Below are 4,599 nucleotides of genomic sequence, written 5' to 3' on the forward strand. Positions count from 1 at the left end.
CGCTAATATGTGAGGGGCGGGGCTTTGGCAATCGGCGCTACCGATGACCAGTCAAAATACCCCACAGCCAATCACGGGCCCCCTCCTTGTCCGGGCCCCGGGGCTTCAGCCCCACCTAGCCCAATGGTTAATGCGGCCCTGACGACACCTATCTAAGTGTTCATATATAAGGTCCCTCAGTATTATCAGCAGTTTTCGCATTGCTCAATAGCTAATTACCCTCCTCCATCCCCAACTCCTCCTCTGTCAGTCAGGATTCAGCCTTCTGATTCTCCTTTGAATCAGACTAATTCTAAAATGTGTACATAACATTATTGAACTTTAACGATATCTGCAATGCATTTGTTGGTTCTGTTCTGTTTACCCTGGGGGGGTTATCGCTGCTCTCCCTGCTCTCATCCATGCTAGGCTGCATGGATGCGCAGGGAGTTCTTGCCCAGAACGGAACCATACCGCCAATCCAAACTGTATGCTAATTATCAATCATCTTTGACGATAGTGGTCCTGACAGAAATGTGTAGTTACATGGATAATCATACCACCATGACATAGTCACAGCACAGTTCTCTCTTCTATATCCATTTGGCTCTCCAGACCCCCAGAACCTGTTCAGTGCTGCTTTCTGTGTGATATCTGATTCAATTTTTAGATAATAATCAGTTCAGTGATTTCTCACCCAGAGGTCAGTGTGCTGCCATCAACCCATTTCCACCTGCCCTCTTCATCACTGTCAGTTACACCAATCCAGACTGCATCATTAGCAGAAATCTTCTTAAAAGTCTGACAAGTTGAAAAAAGACACCACATTTATATTTACAGATAATAAGATTAATATATTTATATTCAAATTTAACCTGACCTCTTTTCATATAGCAATAAACCACCTCATACAGCATGCCTCACTCACTTGTTACTCTCTGTTGTTAATGAGATCTGCTCCTTTCTCCATACAATCAGATCTGATCAGATCTGCTCCTTTCTCCATACAATATCTTCTGCTCTCAGTCCAGCTCTTCTTCACTGAGGAAATAAAGTAGGATCTGGATTGGTAAAATTTCCATCCATCTGGTAATGCAATCGGATCAGTTATTAGCTCTTATTTCTATTTCACACTTATTTTTAGAAGTTGAATTGCAAAAATGTTGTTTATCTTTCTAGCACTGAATATTCATGCAGTTTTTATGTAGTTCACAATTACACATTCCATTAAAACACTTTCACAGTTCATGTTTCTCTTGAATTAACTCTCCATTTAGTTGAATTAGATTGGTGATCTTAGTTAGTACCCGGACTCTTTCTTCTGTAAGGTTGGTAATCTCATTTAGTTGCTGGTCTCTCTTTTCTGCCAGGTTAGTAATTTTGGTTAGTAGCTGGTTTCTCTTCTGAGAGGTTGGTTTTATTGCACGTTGCAAGACAAATCAAAGCATGTCAACTTTATCTTATAAATTCGCATACGTTTTTAAGCTAAAACCTTGATGGTGATAAATACTCCCCACATACACAAACTATATAGTCATAAAGTGGGAAAAAATTTGTGCCATAGAAAAATGGTACTTGAGAGATGGATGTCATTTTTTTGAGATTCACACTTTGACTTCAAATCAGTTTCATTTGTTGTTTTAGTTTGTAATAAAAACAAAATCCACCAAAATGGACAGGAAACTACACCGGAAAAACATTCAAACATTCAACACTTACTCATTCTTAATAAACAACTCTAAACTTCTCTTGAACTTTCTTGTTTAGACTTTAAACTTTGTTCTCAAATCAGTTCTGTTTTATTGTTTCATTTTAACTGGAGATGAAAGTAGACAGGAGAAGAACAGCTAAAATAGCACAGAAAAGTAAACTGGAAAATCATTCAATATTAGCACAGCTAATGTAAGACTGTAATTGAGCAGAAATGTCTGATGATATTTATGTGATCAGAACTGAGTCTGAGAGAGTGGAGATGACAGTGGATATCAATGAGAGTGCAGATTGTGTGAAAGATCATGACTTCAGGAAAGAGACAAACACACACTTCAGCGTACAAATCACATTCATCTCTGAATAAATAAGGAGGAAAACATCTGAGTTTGCACGTTTAGTCATTTAACATCATGTCTGTGTTGTTCAGGAAGTGATTGTGTGCAGATCATAGTGCTGTGTGTCTACATCCATACAAACAACACAAACTACCCAGAAGAGACACACCAGCTATTAACCAGGAATACCATTTATTGCTCATGTTCCACGTCAGTTTAACCCATTGCGCTAAATTATCACATTTAACACTATTTGAACCTTAACATTATTTGAATAATTGGACATTATTTAACTTGATCAGTAAAGTTTGTTGAGACAAACTTTAACAATGGTTTGAGAAAGCCTAAAACTTTAAACTAGTTTTTAAAAGAGACAGACGTAAAGACTGTCAGATAAACTGAAAGACAGATAAACCATCTGACCAACAGTGTGGTTGTTAGGCAGTTCTAGCAGCTTGCCAACTATTTCTAGAGTGTTATGTCTTCTACATAGGTGCTGTAAGGGCTAGCTGCTTGCTAGGGTATTCTTACTGGTTTACTGGTTTATTCAGGTTCAACAGTCAACCCAATGCCGTACAACATAAACTTTTTTTTTTATGAATATTAATTTTTCAAAATTTTTATTTAAAATATCTATAAACACAAAGTTTAAATAAATTCAAGTTGCTCTGGCTTTTCATTATTGTTTACCTTTGCTAATTCATTGCAAATATGATAATACATGATAATACAAGTCATGGCCTAATGGTTAGAGAGTCGGACTCGTAACCCAAAGGTTGAGGGTTCGAGTCTCGTACCGGCAGGGATTGTAGGTGGGGGGAGGGAATGTCCAGCGCGCTCTCTCCCACCTTCAATACCATGACTGAGGTGCCCTTGAGCAAGGCACTGAACCCCCAACTGCTCCCCGGGCGCCGCAGCAGAAATGGCTGCCCACTGCTCCGGGTGTGTGTTCACGGTTGTGTTCACTACTGTGTGTGTGCACTTTGGATGGGTAAATGCAGATCACTAATTCCTAGTATGGGTCACCATACTTGGCCACATGTCACTTCACTTTAATACATTAAATAAATATTTAATGTATTATCTCTAGCAATATGAGGAGTTAGTGAACTTTATTTTAGCCTGGAGCAACATGACAAATGTGATGCACATGTTAGTAATGTAATCAGTTCAAGGCTTTAATAATAAAAAATAATCATTTAATTATAATGGATATAATAAACAGAACGGTTGTCAAAATGACTGATGAAAGTTCCTAGTATTTTTGGTATATATCTAAAACGAAGATAGGAATTAGTATTTAGAATAAAAATGTATTGCATATAATAAAATCATTTCAATACTTTCTTCTCACAGATCCATTTAAAAGTTTCTGAACATGGATAATCATTCCACCATGACTTGTAAGTTAGAGCACAGTTCTCTCCTCTTTTTCCATTTGGCTCTTTATGACCCCAGAACCTGCAACAATAGATGAGCATTAGATGTTCAGTGCTGCTTTCTGTGTGATATGATACTGACTGTGAGAATCATTTATTACATAATAATCAGTTCAGTTCAGTGATTTCTCACCCAGTGGTCAGTGTGCTGCCATCAACCCATTTCCATGTGTTCTCCACATCAACGTCAGTCAGACCAATGCAGACATCAGCACCATCAGACATTTTCCTAACAAAATCCTGACAAGTTGAAAAAAAGAAAACTTACATCAAAATAATTACACGTTTGAACTGACCTCTTTTCATATAGCAATAAATTACCACACACAGGCACACACACTCATCTCTTACTCACTTGTTCCTCTCTGTTGTTTATGATGATCAGGCCTGCTCCTCTCTCCATACAGTATCTTTTGCTTTCAGTCCAGCTCTTCTTCTCAGAGGAAATGTAGTAACAGCTGGACTGGTTCAATTTCCATCCATCTATTAACACAACCAGACCAGCTATTACTACTAATTACTAATACAGCTATTCACACTAATTTCACATTTATTTTTGGAAGTTATATTACAAAAATGTAGTTTATCTTTCTAACACTGTATATTCTACTGTAGTTCAGGATTACCTGTTCCACTGACGCACTTTAACAATTCATGTTTTTCTTTAATTAACTCTCCATTTACTTTAATTAAATTGGTAACATTGGTTAGCAGCTCCTCTCTCTCTCTTCTGAGAGGATGGTAATGTTGGTTAGTAGCTGTTTTGTCTCTTGTGTGTAGTTTGTGTTGTTTGTATGGATGTGGACACACAGCACTATGACTGCAGTTAGCAGAAGAACACACAGCAGAACCAAACACACTACAGCTGCTCTGGAGCTTCTGCTCTTCACTCAATCACTTCCTGAACAACACAGACTGATGTTAGATGACTGAATATGTGCAAACTATCAAAGAAATGCATGTTGTTCATTACCTGTACGCTGAAGTGGTTGGAGTGTGTTTGTCTCTGTCCTGAAGTCATGATCTCTCACATGATCTGCACTCTCGTAGATTTCCACCATCGTCTCCACTCTCTTTCTCTTCATTCCCTCAGTCTTAGTCCTGATCACATCGGCATACATATCATGAGACAT

At 38.1% G+C, this 4,599-nt stretch overlaps 1 pseudogene; it reads right to left on the minus strand.

The window, feature by feature from the left end:
* Positions 1-4,599, minus strand: part of LOC107720548 (C-type lectin domain family 17, member A-like) — a 17,574-nt pseudogene extending 12,975 nt beyond the window's left edge.

Source organism: Sinocyclocheilus rhinocerous, unplaced genomic scaffold (assembly GCF_001515625.1).
Source record: "Sinocyclocheilus rhinocerous isolate Xijiao unplaced genomic scaffold, SAMN03320098_v1.1 scaffold603, whole genome shotgun sequence".
Taxonomy (NCBI): Eukaryota; Metazoa; Chordata; class Actinopteri; order Cypriniformes; family Cyprinidae; genus Sinocyclocheilus; species Sinocyclocheilus rhinocerous.